Source organism: Eptesicus fuscus, chromosome 10 (assembly GCF_027574615.1).
Source record: "Eptesicus fuscus isolate TK198812 chromosome 10, DD_ASM_mEF_20220401, whole genome shotgun sequence".
In the NCBI taxonomy this organism is placed as follows: Eukaryota; Metazoa; Chordata; class Mammalia; order Chiroptera; family Vespertilionidae; genus Eptesicus; species Eptesicus fuscus.
Genome location: NC_072482.1, coordinates 38,003,018 through 38,018,665, shown reverse-complemented (window position 1 = coordinate 38,018,665; position 15,648 = coordinate 38,003,018). Strand labels below are relative to the sequence as shown.

Genomic DNA, 15,648 nt, shown 5'->3' with positions numbered 1-15,648 from the left:
TTTTTAGCCACGTATACATCACATCTCTCAAGGCTTTGCCTGATCTGTTTCAGGTAGGTTTCCTGTCTCCATATCTGTATTATTCAGACCTCTGCCAGCCTTGCATTTCAAGGTGGTGATCTCACTGTTAAACATTCTACTTTGCTATTACAGTACTCTGTGCTCTATTGGTTTCTTCTGCCATGCAGTATCTGAACCTTATCTATCCCTGGGATCTCTAATGTTCTCCCTATATCCAATGTGATTTTTATTTCTGCAGTATTACCTCAAAATAGGCATTTCCTTTTAAAAGAGAAGATTTGTTAGATATTTTTTCATTCCACTAGTGATCTGGCCTCTTCTGCATTATTTGAATTTCTTGTGTCTCCCTTAATGATGTGCTAGAGTCTTTGTGCACTAACCTCTTATTTGGAGTCTACAAAGACTTCTTCAAAGTTCTCTGGTTGCCTGGCCAGGTAACTCTGTTGATAGAGTGTCATCCAGATATGCCAAGGTTGTAGGGTTTGATCTCAGGTCAGGGTATAGGAATTAACCAATGAATGCATAAATAAGTGGAAGAACAAATTTATGTCTCTTTGTCTCTCCCTCTCTCTGTTTTTCTCTTTCCCCCTCCCTCTCTCTAAAATCAATTTTAAAAATCATGACAAAATTCATTTGTTACTCTCAAATTTATTCTCATAGGGCTCTTTCAGTGTTTCTGTGGACTTCTAACTTATTGCTCTCAGGGTATTAATTGATAGTTAAGATTTTTTTTTTAAGTTTTCTCCTTGTTTAGTTGTTTCTTTTTCTAATACAAATTGTTTCTTTTCTGCTTTGGTTGTTTTCTGTCTTTGATTTCATAGATTTTCTTAAAATGTTTGGTAATTCTTGGTTGACAACTCATTTATAATCAGAGTAAAAAGTTGATTTGATGCTCTGCGTATATGGATGGGGATTTTCATTTTGAGCTTTATTGTGAGATATTTCTTTGGAAATGCTTGATGTCTGTGTCTTAGATTCTTTCTCCTGAGCTGTCCAGTGTGAGTGCCCAAATATTTTTTCCATTCACTTGCCTGAATGATAAGTGTGTAGGTGCCAGAGTTTTGGGAGCAAAGTGAGAGAATACAATGAGGCTTTCCACATTCAATATATAAATTTTTACTTAATTCCTTTGTATGTGTGCAATCTCCCAGGGCAGGAGACTTTTAATAATATCTCAAAAAATATATATCCTCTAAAACGTACACTTAAAAAACGCAATGAGAAACTACTTCATAGCCATGGGGATGGCTAAATGAAAAAGTTTTATGGGAATGGGAAGTTGGAAATCTCATGCATTGCTAGTGGGATTGTAAAATGATGCAGCCACTTTTTAAAACAGGCTGTTAATTCCTTTAAAAAATAAATATAGAATTACTATATGTCACAGAAATTCCACTCCTATTTCTATACCAAGGGAAATAAAAACATATGTCTGCACAAAAACTTGTACAGAAATGTTTATAGAAGTTTTATGTGTAATATGTAAAAAGTGAAAACAACCCAATGTCCGTCAATGGAAAATGGGTAAATAAAATGTATATACAGACAATGGAATGCTATTAGGCAATAAAGGAATGAAGTACTGCTACATGCTACAATATGAATGAACCTTAAAAACATTCTACTATGTGAAAGAAGCTTCCTAAAAGGGCACACAGTAGATTAGCCCTATTTCTATTAGGACAGATTTTTTTATTAATATTAATTAAATTTTAATTAATTTAAAATGTAATGAATTGTAATTCATTTGATTAAATGATTCCTTAGAGTTGAGAAAAATGGAATTGGAAGATGATACTTAATGGATATTCAGTTGCTTTTGGGGGTAATGAAAATTATCTAAAATTGATTGTGATGACAGTTGCACAACTCTCTAAATATACTCTAAACCATTGAATTACTGTAGTTATACACAGATTTGTGACTGTGCAGGAGGTGGGTACTCCCAACCCCTGCGTTGTTCAAGGGTTAACTATATACACTTTAAATGAGTAAATTGTGTGATATATGAATTATATCTCAGTAAAGCTGTCAAAAATATACTTGTAGTTCTCAGCCAGTGAGTATAGGAGAGAAATAGTAACCTAGAGACTTTAGAATAGAGAAGATCTGGTCTCAGTGCTTTCTAAGCAAGTTTTTAACCAATTTGTAGGCTTATAACGCTAATTTAAACCTTCGTCAAATATCTTACTCTCCCAGATCCTCAGGTTTTTAGGGATCTCTGTTTAAATGAGATTGCATCTTGAACTTTTAATATAGGTTTAAGATTCAGCTTTCTCACTATGCTAACCTAGTTACAGTTGCCATGTTTCCATTTTGCTTCCAGCTTCTGAAAGAGTTGCTCTGCTTTTATCCCCCTCTCTCATTCTGTTTGTTTTAAGGCATTTATCTCTTAAAATAATTTTCACTGAAGTTGTAATCAAGTTTTAGAAGGAAGTAAAGATAATGCATGTGTTTCTTCAGCACATGATAAAAATAGAGATCATGATAAAAATAGATTTCCTTTATCTGGAAGTCAGTAAGCTATATTTGTTTGCTTTTTATTATTATTACTAGAGGCCTGGTGCATGAAATTCGTACACGGGGGGTTGGGGGGGGTGGTCCCTCAGCCCAGCCTGCACCCTCTCCAATCCAGGACCCCTGTGGGATCGGGCCTAAACCAGCAGTCGGACATCCCTCTCACAATCCGGGACCACTGGCTCCTAACCACTCGCCTGCCTGCCTGCCTGATCGTCCCTAACCGCCTTTGCTTACTGGCCTGATGCCCCTAACTGCTCCCCTGCCTGCCTGATCGCCCCTAACCATCTCTACCTGCCTGCCTGATCACCCCTAACCCTTCTGTCTGCCAGCCTGATCACCCCCTAACTGCTCCCCTGCTGGCCTGATTGCCCCCTAACTGCTCCCCTACCAGTCCGATTGCTCCCTAACAGCTCCCCTGCTGGCCTGATTGCCCCTAACTGCTCTACTGTCTGCCTGATTGCCCCTAACTGCCTCTGCTTTGGCCTCTGCCACCACAGCTTTGTCTGGAAGGACGTCCGGGATGACATCCGGAAGGTCATTTTGTCTAATTAGCATATTATGCTTTTATTAGTATCTATTATTTTAAAAATGTTTTTATTGATTTCAGAGAGGAAGGGAAAGGGAGAGAGAGATAGAAATATCAATGATGGGAGAGTCATTGATCAGCTGTCTTCTGCATGGCCCACACTGGGGATTGAGTCCAGGCATGTGCCCTGACTGGGAATCGAACTGCGACCTCCAGGTTCATAGTTTGACATTCAACCACTGAGCCAGGCTTGTTTGCTTTTTAAAATTTATATTAGAAAGAGGTTTGAATTCTTAAGATCCATCTGCTTTTACACTGAGTGGCCAGATTATTATGATCTCTGAACGCATAATAATCAGTGTATATCCTATATAATAAAAGGCTAATATGCAAATTGTCCCCTTGGCCAGGAGTTTGACCAGCAGGTAGGCTGGCCAACCACCCATGTCCCCTCCCCCTGGCTAGGCTGGCCGGACCCCACCCATGCATGAATTCATGCACCAGGCCTCTAATATATATATACTAGAGGCCCGGTGCACGAAATTCGTGCATGGGGGGGTGTGTCCCTCAGCCCAGCCTGCACCCTCTCCAATCTGGGACTCCTCAAGGGAAGTCCAACTGCCTGTTTAGGCCCGATCCTACCTGGACTGCTGGTAGGACTGATGGCCCTCTCACAAGCCAGGACTGCTGGATCCCAACTGCTTGCCTGCTTGCCTTCCTGATTGCCCCTAACTGCTTCTTCCTGATTGCCCCTAACTGCCAGCCTGATCACCCCCTAACCACTCCCCTGACAGCCTGATTGATGCCTAACTGCTCCCCTGCCAGCCTAATTGCCCCTAACTGCCCTCCCCTGCAGGCCTGGTCACCCCTAACTGCCCTCCCCTACAGGCCTGGTCACCCCTAACTGCCCTCCCCTGCAGGCCTAGGCCCCCCAACGTCTCTCCCCTGCAGGCCTGGGTCCCCCCCAACTGCCCTTCCCTGAAGGCCCGGTCGCCCCCAACTTCCCTGCTCTGCCGGCCTGGTCACCCCTAACTGCCCTCCCCCCAACTGCCCTCCCTTGCAGGCCTGGCCCCTCCCAACTGCCTCCCCTGCTGGCCATCTTGTCGTGGTCATCTTGTGTCCACATGGGGGCAGCCATCTTTGACCACATGGGGGCAGCCATCTTGTGTGTTGGAGTGATGGTCAATTTGCATATTACTCTTTTATTTCACACACACACACACACACACACACACACACACACACACACTGAGTGGCCAGATTATTGTGCATTCAGAGATCATAATAATCTGGCCACTCAGTGTATATCTGTAAATATTCTAATATATGTTTGATTTTCATGAGTGGCATTGATAATTTACAAGAAAAGCAGTTAGGAATGATGGCTTAATGGTATTTTTTAAGTCCCATTCCCCCTTTTTCCTGAGACATGGCTCAACAATTATACCAGAACTTGAATTATTATTGTATATATTTTAATAAGATGTCATTGGAAAGTGACATAAAAATATATAAATTATTAGCTAATTAAAGTGAAAACATTTAAAATGGCCTTTTTAATTAACTTGAAAATTTTTAGCTAGCTACATTACTACGCATATTAATAAAGTCAGATGCTGAGTAATTAGCTTTTGATTTTAAGAAGTGTTCTTTTCCTCTGGTCAGCACTAAAATTCCTTTCTTATCTGTCTGTGTTATAATTTCTATTCTGACATACACTCTATTATGTATACGTTCTGTTTATATTTAAAAGACTGTAGATGCAATTTTTAGGTGTTTTTTTTTCTTTTTACATTCTCAGGTTTAGGAGTTTTCTTGGATTCAATTTGTAAGATGCACACTGGAATGAAGAACTAAGATAAGTATCCACATTATGTTTCTATATTTTGTGCCTCTATTTAATGACTATTTTATCTCAAAATGCTTTTCCTCTGGTTTATTTATATAGTCTTCTCCTTTCTTGGTATTTGTAGACATCTATTTATTGCTATTTATGTATTTTCTATCAGTTCATAATTTATCTATTTCATTTTTGGAATTACCTCATTTTATACTAAAAGATTCAACAGACCCTTTTGTAACACCTAAAATTCTAAATTTTCTTCCTCAAAATCTATTAGATAATGAGAAAAAAAAGTAATGTAAATAGTTAAATAAAAAACGAATTTGAGGGAAGCATACAGGTAGAAAAACTCATGCAAGCTTTGGTAGTTACTTTTTAGAAAGAATCACAGAGTAGTTTTATTAAGTTTAGGAAAGATTATTATTGACATGTCTTTAAGATAAAATGGTAAAGTTAAGGATATGTGATTATTTGTAGATAAAGGTCATAGAGAGATGACAATATTAGCCTACTAAATGGAGGGCAATGAAAGAAAGTTATCATCATATGGGAGGGCAGTTGGGTCATAAGTTCAGTGAATTTAAGAAAATAAAGAGAAATAAAAAACTCCTTAGAAAAACAAAGGGCATTTATGAAAAGAGGTGAAGGGATACCATCCAGAATACTGAGATAATGGCTGTTGGTAAGAATAAGAGGAAGGAATGTTGTGGAGAAAACTAGGCTAGAATGTGATGAGAAAACTCAGACTGAGTTACAAGTGGTAAGATGTTGGTGCTCATAGGAGAAACATGGGAGGATAGGAGCATTAGGGTGAGAAAGAATGATGATCAGATGATAGGAGATGATTACTTGTGGACTAGGAACACAACAGTTTAGGGAAGAGGGGCCAGTTTCCTGAGAGACAGTACAAAGTTTCTATGTAGGTGCATGAGAAGTAAGATGCTTTTTGGTCCTTGGCCACACACTGGCATTCTGTGATATCCAGGGGATAGGTGTGCTATTGAAATGGAAATAGCTTCTAAAAAACTTCTAGAAAACTTTCCCTTCACGTATGCCTTGAAATTATGCTTAAGAATTTAATCTAATTTGCAACATAATTTTTCTCCATGGGTAAGCTCTCATGTTATGATTTAAAAATATATATATTTTAATGATTTTTTACAGAGAGGAAGGGAGAGGGATAGAGAGTTAAAAACATCGATGAGAGAGAAACATCGATCAGCTGCCTCCTGAACACCTCCCAATGGGGATGTGCCCGCAACCAAGGTACATGCCCTTGACTGGAATCGAACCTGGGACCCTCCAGTCTGCAGGCCGATGCTCTATCCACTGAGCCAAACCAGTCCGGGCTCATGTTATGACTTTATGATTGAAAAATATGATGTAAACTACCTTTTAAAATATGTGCCTTGCCCAGCTGGCATGGCTCAGTGGTTGAGCATCAACCTGTGAACCAGGAGGTCATAGTTCAATTCCTGGTCAGGGCACATGCCTGGGTTGGGGGTCAATCCCTAGTGTGGGGCGTGCAGGAGGCAGCCAATCAATGATTCTCTCTCATCATTGATGTTTCTATCTCTCCCTCTCCATTCTTCCCTGAAATCAATAAAAATATAAAAAATATATATTCCTTATTGATTCGTTCATTATAATTTGTTGCTGAAACTGAAATTCCTAAGCAATAGCTGTGACTCTAGCCCCAACTGTAAGTTCAACCCTTTGGGTGGAAGTAAATAATTACTTTATTTTATTTTTTTACAATAAGGATTTACTATGTTTGCTCATAAGAGTAGCAATTCAGGTTCAGGAGTATGGTCTACTATGATGCAGTTCTACACTCATATTAAATCTAGGTACCCCTGAAAGTGTTACAAGGCTTTCCCAGCCATCCTTGTCAAAAGCAGAAAGCACATACATTTACAGTTCTGACTGTTAACCTTTCATCAGAGTGTACATGTGAATTGCCCCTACCTCCCCTGTCTTGTATAAGTTACCTCTGCTTAGATGCATAAGTTTAGTAGCTCATAATCATTAGTAACTTCATTCCCAAATCATATGTAATCGCCAAGACTATAAAACCACACAATAAAATAAACAAATGATCCCAAATTCATTTCCATTCCTCCTCTAAACTCACCAAGCCTATAGATCTAAAAGCAAAAAGAGAAAAATATGATTTTTGATAAAATTATAACTATATTAATGCAATTCAGTGCCTAGTAAATGTCTTTAGTAATGACATCCGGTAAGTGTCATTACTAAATGAGAAAATGTAAGAATGTTTTATGAATTGTTTAGAAAATATGGTAGGGGCCCAGTGCCCAATGCATCTATGAGAAATTATTCAGTTGCTAAGGTGAGCATTCTTATGTTTATTTATCATTTTCCATGCTTTAGCAACTCTGCCAGAAAGTGATGCCTATTTTGTTTTATGAGATGTTTCTACTATAAATTACTATATCAATCTTTATCTGTTCATTAAAATAGCTAAATGTCTGTTTTAAGTCCCCAGATTTATTGCTAAATTATGACTCTATCCATGTACCTCTTCTAGTTTAAAACACATTAGGTTTCTGCATATTATTTCTCTATCAATCCACCAATGAAGGCTAATTATTGTGTGAAATTTTAGGATGATTATTATACCTGATTTTATAGATCCCCCGCCTCATCATTCATCACCTAGACAGGTATTTTACCCTATGTCAATCAATAAATTCATCTCACAAGTTCAACTGCTTGATAGATTTTGACTGTGAATCACATACAGTTTCTTTTATATGAACTTAGCTACGTTAATAGAATAGTTCCCACAAAGATTTTGAAGTCCAGCTCTGATTTTGTTGTAGGATAATAGGATAGAGTCGAGTCTACTAACCTGTTATGGTCTGAATTTTTGTCCTATTGCCCCCCATTCATATGTTGGAGGCCTAATCTCTAGAGTGATTATATTTGGGAAATAATTAAGGTTAAATGGGTTTATGTATGGCAAAAGAGTGAGTCAGTCAGTTAAATGGAGTTAACACCAACGTAAATTTGAGATAAGATGTGTCTTTAAGAAATCAACTTCAATCTTATTCAGTTAAATGCTAAATTCCCAGTCTCACTTTATGGGCAGCATCTGTTATCTCTTAATTTTTCAGGATTTTTTTTTTTGTATTACTTCTTTGCCTTTGGAATAGACTAGATGCTCTTATAGAGTTGACTTTTTAATTTTGTTAATTGTAGAACTTTTACACAATAATGTGATTTTTCGTTTGGAGAAATTTAGAAGTTATACAGTTTTATCGCCTGCACTGCTCAGGTATGTTAATCCAGCTGCTTAGGGGGAAGTGAGAACTGGAAGGGCCCACGGAAACGATCCCGCGGAAAGGCCACGTCTCCCTGTGCACTTATTTTATTTTGATTGTTTTTGCTTCCTTTTAATGTAAACAGAATACACAAACACATTAAAAACTCCAACATGACACAAGAGAATCCACACAGATTTGTATATTTATAGACTTTCCAAATGGTACCTCTTCCTACCCCAACTCTGTCCAAACCCAACTGCTGAGGCAGTTGTCTGAGCCTCTGCAAATTGGTTCTGGATGAAATTTAGCATGAGGCTGGGGCAACATAAGAAACCTCCCAAAGCAAAACCAGGATTCTGACTTTCTGGCCCTGGCCCTAATCCTAAACCCTCTTCCTTGGCAAGCTGACCTGCCAAGGATTTTCACGCCTCAAGAACAGTCAGTGTGACCCCTGAAATTAAGATGCAATGAGTTCCCATCCCCTCTCAGCTTTTCCGAGCCTTGGGCTGAAAGAGAAATGAGCTGCATCCATGTCTAAGAGAGGAGAGATGAGAGGGGTGAAGGGAGGGAGGATCCCAAGCTTAGAGATGACTGTTCCCAGGAGGGAGGCTGGGATCAACCAGAGGCCAAATCCTTGCAACCGTCCCTTGCTGGGCTGGGAAGGCACAGTGGGACTGTGCTGCCACCTGGAGGGGACAGGGAGCACTGCAGCAATGAACTAGGGTAGGCCCTGAGGCACTTCCATGTCAACTTGCTTCTTCAGTGCCCTGCTCAGGAGCACCACTGAAGCAGCTCTTGACAGGAAATGGGCTTGGAAAAGACCTCTCTTTCTAACCAGAGGTTGTAGTTCATCTGGACTCCCTCAGGGAGGTCTACCCACTGGCCCAGGACACTCTGCTGGCAGTTGACCAGAGGCAGGAAGTCCGGGTTGCTGTGGGCCCGGTTGTAGCATTAGATGTTGACACAGAGGGCACACTCCTCTGGCTGGAAGTCCTAAGGCCGGGCATCAAGATTGTTATGGTAGACCCCATGGTCATTCAGCCAGTGGCACACCTATCTGGTAGAAGGCAGGTATCATCTTCATGTTGCTTTTTGGCTTCTGCTGCCCAAGGTACAGCAGCATCAGCACATAGAGCCACGTCACGGCCTGCTTTACCTTCAGGGCCTGCTTCAGGATGGGGTGGACACCACCTGCATCATTGTCCTTGAATGCTTCCATTTAGTCAGTTTGTTCAAGATCCAACGCTGATGAATACAAGAAAAGAAGTTCCTTCAGGTCATTGTCACCAGCTTCCAGATTCTCGGCAGTCAGCTCTGGCAGCTTGCATACCGTGCAGTGAGGGTAATCCAGGGCAGAAATGCTGTTCTTGGCAGTGATGTAGGACGTGGTGTTTGACTGAAGAACTTTAGGATCAAAGAGATGCAGTTGGCAATTGCCTAGTGCCGGGCCATATATTCAGTCTGGTCGACATGGTTCAACATAATGTGCTTGAGCAGCAACAGTAGGACAGCAGAAATGGCCTTAACAATGACCTCTTTGTGGAGGCTCACATCCACCCCAGCTTCGCGTGCTCTGCAGCACTGTGGTGGGCATCTCCTCAGCCAGGACGTCTGCTTGGATGTTGACCGAGTCTGTTTTGGCTTTGGAGTTGGGAGCTGTGGCCAGGAGGATCCTCAGCAGCACCATCAGGTACTGAGACATGCGTGGTACGCCTCCTTCATCTGTGCCTGGGCCTCTGCAAACAATCCCTGTGTGCTTGTGCTGTGTGAGAGTGTTAATGCTTTCATAGATTGGCCTGGGCAGCCCCCACCGCTGTGCTTGTGTCACTGCCTAGAGTGTAACCTGTGAGTTTGCTGCAGCTAGGCTTGCGGAACATCTCAGTGTCTCTCTCTGTGTGATCTTGGGCATCCATGGGAGCTCCTTTGGGTGATAAGCCTGTTGATCTGGGGGTACTGAGGTGGGGGAGGCATCGCCTTGTTCCCCTCCAGACTGTTGTCCTCATCATTTTCCTCTTCCTCTTCTCTAGAGTCATCGGCTTTGTAGGGACCCATTGCAGATTTTATATTTTTAGTTTCCAGCTTCAGAAAAGTAGAATGATTATTGTGATTTTCTTTCCCAAAAGAGACTTTCTTTTTCTTGCTAAGTTATACTGTTTGTCCTTTAAATTAACATACAGATTTTTTAAAAAATACAGCAGATGGGCCTTGGTTCTGGTGTTTCACTACATGCTAGACTGGGAAATAGTGTTGCACTTTGAATAAATTTGTTACTTTCTGTGAGCTGAGACATCTTATTCGTTCATAGTATCAATGAGCTAGGGTTTCTGTAAGAGTTAAATGAGTTAATGACATACAGTAAGGATCCTTTACATTGCAGGTATTTTACAGAGAAATAATATTGACCATGCTATCTTCCATCCTCATCCACCATCACTTTAAACATGATATGACAGTGACAAAAAGAAAATGGCAAAGGAGTTACACTTTGTACAAGCTCATAGCTCACTAAAGTTTCAAACTAAAACCATTAATTTTTTTTCTTAGATTATGTGAAACCCTTTGATCCCTCCCTGCTCCCTTAGCTTTGACCAGAAGATCCCCAAATGATGAGTGTGACAGACCACAGCATGAAGAAATCCTTATTGGAACTCAATTTTTTTCCATGAGTACTTAGCACAGACCATTATTTAAGTGTTCTAGGCATTCATAATGAAATACTCTATTCTTAAAATACTGGTAATTTACAGTTTAGTTCTGGGTTATTTGAAATTGCTTTACTCTGGTGGGAATCATGATTTGGTGGGAGTTGAGGTGGAACCCTGCTCTGTCACAATTGTAAAGCCACGGTATGAGTAGAATCAGCAATGCTTGGCTCAGATCCAGTTACTCTGATGTATTATGAGTGACTCAATTTAATTGAAAATCACCACCAGACATTGTTACTAGATAAAGCTGTAAAATGCTTTGCCGCTGCAGCAGTGACTTATAGGTCTTGTGTGCAACATAAAATGTTAATGAAATGGGCATTTAAAGATTACCATTACAGTATACCCTCTAGTCTGTGATTAAAATATTTAATTGTTTTTACATAAAAAGCTAAGATAAATGCAAGGTCTGGGATTTTAAAATGGCAACCAAAGAAAGAAATAAGTTTGAATTTTACTAACAACATGTTGTAACATAAAATAAACAGATATGTCTGATAATGACTATGTATTACACACCACTAAAAAACTAATTTTTTGGCAAAAAAAGCAAAAAACAAGGTAGATATTTAGAAATAGGGCATGATTATTTTCTGCCATGGACTCTGAGATGCTTAAGATTTTGATATCTACAAAAGACCTCAAGAATATGTTTTGAGGCATATGGGCCAATGTGGTAGACTCCTCAACATCCATTCCACTCCATCTGGTTAGTCTTGAACCATTGTCATCCCATTCATCTGGTTTGTTTAGTTTTGGGCACAACTTGGCTTCACTAGAATGTAAGCTACATGAGGGCTGGATTTTTTATTGTTTTGTGAACTAATGTTTCCTATGACTTAGAATGGTGACAGGCCTATGATAGATACTTGATAAATAATTGTTCAAGAAAGAATGAGAGAAAAAAAGAAAGAAGGGGAAGAAGGACAGTAGGAAGGAAGGAAAGAAGAAAGAAAGGAACAGAGGGAGGAAGGGAGGGAAAAATAGAGGGAGGAAGGAAGAAAGAAAAGGAGGAAAGAAAAGAAAGAAGGACCAAGAGTGACATAAAGGGAGAGGATTGCTTAGGATTCCTGGAATCAATTAGCGATCACTCTCTTTCACTCTCTCCCTACCTGACTTAAACAAGGACAACTTTGCCCTTTTGGTTCTGACATCCATTCTAAGACCATAAAGACAACGAGCCATAGGATGGAACTTATCTCATTATTTTAAAGAAATGGAAAGAACCTGAGCTCTTGATGACAACGCTGAGTATTTTAATTAATCATTCTTACCTCTGAACTTAATTATGGTGCAGCAAAATACAGTTTATCTTATTTAATCTGGGTTGAGCAGAAGTTTTCTTTTTTGTTGCTGAACACTTTCTAACAGACAAAATCTAGATTCCAGAGTTTGGGAACAGGATACTGTGGTTGAGAATCAGTCATTTTACCAATCAGAACCCAGTATGGCACCTGTAATGAAATTCTTTGTAATCAGTAATAATAGCAATTGTCTTATTCCCTGACACTATGTGTCAAGCCCTATGTAATATTTTGCATCCGTTAGATCCCTTTTACTAGCCTTACTAGGTAAGAATTATCATTGCAGTTTGCATATCTGGAAATTAAAGCTTTAGGAAGTTAAAGTACATACTGATCAGGGGATTGATCTAAGATATTAATACATTTGTTTTAGACTGCAGAGCTCAGGCTTTGTACCCCCAGTCTGCACTCATAGGCCTGACTTCTAGAGGGCTCCCTTTTGAAATTCACATGGTCTTTCTAAAACAAAATAAAAAAATTAAGGCTCAGCTTCTCGCCACATAATCCTTCATTTTTAACTTTTCCTAGCATTGAAAGTATATGCTTAATTATTCAGAATTCCTAGTTTTGCCATTCTCTATGAGTATCTGAAGTGAACAAAATGTTGCTTCAATATAACATCATTGATTTGGAAAATTCAATACAGAGAAAACTTCCAGAATGATGTCAGATGCATAGGTGAAGAAAAATTTCAAACCAAACTGAATGATATGGTAATGACCTGGAAGATAAATTTTTTAAAGGTACCTAATTTCTATCTGCTATTTAGAAAGTGAAAAGAATACAGAGGTTTGAAATAGTCTTCCTAAGCAAAATATGTCCACCTAGGGGTTTTTTTCTTTCTTAAAATTGAATAAATTATTTTTGAACAGGGAATAACAGTAAACTAAAAATCAGTGTTTGTGTTAACTGCTGTTAGCACTCTCTTGATATTTTTATCTTGCTTTCCAATCTTTTAGAGTCTCATTCCCTGGTATACACAGATGAGAAATGTGTTACTACATGTTAATATTAATGAAGAATCTCTTCCAGGTCACTATGCTGCGGAAGTCCCCTTGAAACAATTTCTTATTCCAAAAAAGGTATCATAGATAGCTCTTGGTAAATCTTTGGGAAAAAGCTAAACTCATTCTGATGATAACCTCTGGAATCTTTACATTTGCACTATTATCTTACCTGACCTTTTAATACTACTACTCAACTTTCCAGGACCCTGAACTCCCTGAATTTTTTAATAGCTCTAATATTTTTATAGCTTTACTTGATAGTTTTGTCAAGAATATAGTTGGTTTTTACAGTGCTAGAACTCTATTCATATGTTCAGGTAACATTTATTGCTCATATACCAGGTAATGTGAAAGGCATGGTAAGAAATAGATACATAAGACATGGTTCCAGAGATAGTTACATGGATAGATGTAGAAAATGTAAACAGTTAAGATTTATAAGAGAAGAAGGTAAGAAAAGAGTGTTAGAGAAATCCAGAGAACACCTTAACCTGCCCAGAGAAACTGGTGAAATCTTACTTGAGTAGATGATTCCTAAGCTGGGCCTTCAAAAATAAACAGAAGCTTGACATGTAGGAAATAGAGTGGAAGAAAGGAATGGCATCTGAGTAAGATGAAAGAGTATGTGGAAAAGCATGAGGGAAGGATGTGAGAATCTTCTGGAATGATGTATCATAATAAACTCGATCCTCATAAAGGCCCTGTCAGTTCTTGTGGTTATTCTTATATCATGGATAAAGAAACTAAGGCTTAGATTATTTGTCACTATTTGCTTGGCTTTTAGTTGCTCACTTTTCATTAGTTCAAGTTTTCTTTGCTTATGAATTTATTATATAAAATACTAGAGGCCTGGTGCACGAAATTCGTGCATGGGAGGGGTATCCCTCAGCCTGGCTTGCAACCTCTCCAATCTGGGACTCCTTGGGGGATATACGACTGCCGGTTTAGGCCCGATCCCACAGTCGTACATCCCTTTCACAATCTGGGACCGCTGGCTCTTAACCACTCGCCTGACTGCCTGCCTGATTGCCCCTAACCACTTCTGCCTGCCAGCTTGATCACCCCCAACTGTCCTCCCCTGCCACGACCCGCCTTCTCCACCAGGACCGGCCTCCTCCGTGCCACACACAGCCACGGGACCCCCAGGCCTCAGTGCATGGAGCGGCCGCTGGCCCTGCCTCCACTGTGGGTGTGGCCATCTTGTGGCGGCCATCTTTGTGGCAGCCATCTTTGTGGTGGCCATCTTGTGATGATGTAGCACACAAGGGCGTGACGTCACCTAGGCTTTTAGTAGTATAGATATCAGGGAGCCAGTCCTGTCACAACTATTCAGTGTCTGTCGAATAAATACATGAATGAAGCAAACAAAAGAATGTCATTTATATTTATAATTTTAACAAAAATTTATGTGATTTCATATTGGTTTCCAATATGATTAGAATTCATGTCAAAGCAATTCAACTTGTGAGAAAATTTTAGAAAACAAAACCTCTGCTTGGCTGGCTTGTCTAGGTGGTTGAACATCAACCTATGAATCAGGAAATCACAGTTCGATTCACAGTCGGGGCACATGCCCAGGTTGCAGGCTCAATCCCCAGAAAGGGGCATGCAGGAAGCAGCTGATTGATTATTCTCATGATGTTTCTCCCTCTCTCTTCCTCTCTGAAGTCAATAAAAATATTTTTAAAAAAGGAAAACAAAACCTCTCATAGTATTTCTAAGAGAGGATTGGTTACAGAAGAGGTAGAAGGTCTAGAAGAACAAAAGGAAGAGGAGAGTTAGCTAGAGGAGAAGGAGGGAAAGAAAAGGGGGAAGTGAAGGGGCAAGAGAGGAGGAGGAAGATGAGAGGAGGAGAAGGAGTTGGAGAAGGGAGAGAAGAAGGCTAAGGAGGAGAAGGGGAAAGAAAAGAAGAGAGGAAAAGAGAGCGAGAGGAAAGAGGAAGGGAGGAGGATGACACAAGGAAAAAGAGGAGGATAAATACTGAGATTAGAAATTGTGAGATGAAATGCCATTTAAATAATTTGCCCATTTTTATATTGTGTTTCTGTCCTTTTGTATTAAGTTATAGAACCACAGAAGTTCTTTATATATTATTTATGTGAGTTTTTTTTTTTTGTAATTATGATTTGCAAATGCCTTTTCTTATTCTGTCTTTAAGCTCCTTTTTGGGGCCTTTTGATAAGTAGGAGTTCTGTGTTAATTGAAGTAGAATTTATCAGTTTTCCTTTATGCTTAATGCTCTTTCTGTCTTGTTTGAAAAATTATTCCCTCCCTGAAGTAATAAAAACATTATATTATATTCTAAAAGCTTTATAGGTTCGACATTCACATTTATAAAATTAATCCACCTATAATGAATATTTGTTTTAGCTTTAGAATATTGTCTGTGTCCAGTCTGGAAAACAGATATCACTCTGGGTACTCCACATATC

General features: G+C 39.5%; 1 pseudogene; it reads right to left on the bottom strand.

Moving 5' to 3' along the window:
* Positions 1-8,971: 8,971 nt before the first annotated feature.
* On the bottom strand, positions 8,972-10,252 carry LOC103284281 (striatin-interacting protein 1-like; annotated as a pseudogene).
* Between the last annotated feature and the right edge of the window lie 5,396 nt (positions 10,253-15,648).